The sequence below is a fragment of the Penaeus monodon genome, chromosome 23, assembly GCF_015228065.2.
Source record: "Penaeus monodon isolate SGIC_2016 chromosome 23, NSTDA_Pmon_1, whole genome shotgun sequence".
Lineage (NCBI taxonomy): Eukaryota > Metazoa > Arthropoda > Malacostraca > Decapoda > Penaeidae > Penaeus > Penaeus monodon.
In genome coordinates, this window is record NC_051408.1 from 2,766,047 (window position 1) to 2,766,405 (window position 359).

Sequence of the window (359 nt, forward strand, 5' to 3'; positions counted from 1 at the left end):
AGGGAATTAAACGCGGGTCAGCAAGGTACGCAGAGAGACGGGGACTCTTGCTAGCAATCTTGTTTTCAAGGGAACATTACATTCGTTTTGAAGACTGAAATTATGTGTAGTAGTTTTATTAACACAGAGCCCTAACCAAGTGGAATGGTTGGGGAGGTTTTTGTAGTCACGAGTTAATGTATTTTCCTCCTGTGGGCCATATTGTTGAAGAAAAAATATGTGTGGAAAAAATATATTTTTGGTTTTAACTTGATTTGATTTAAAAAGAGAAAATGAAATCCTACCACATTACGAGACGAAAAATTACGTTTTTATTAATTCCAGATTGCAGTAATGTTTTTTTTTTGAGTACAAATTGC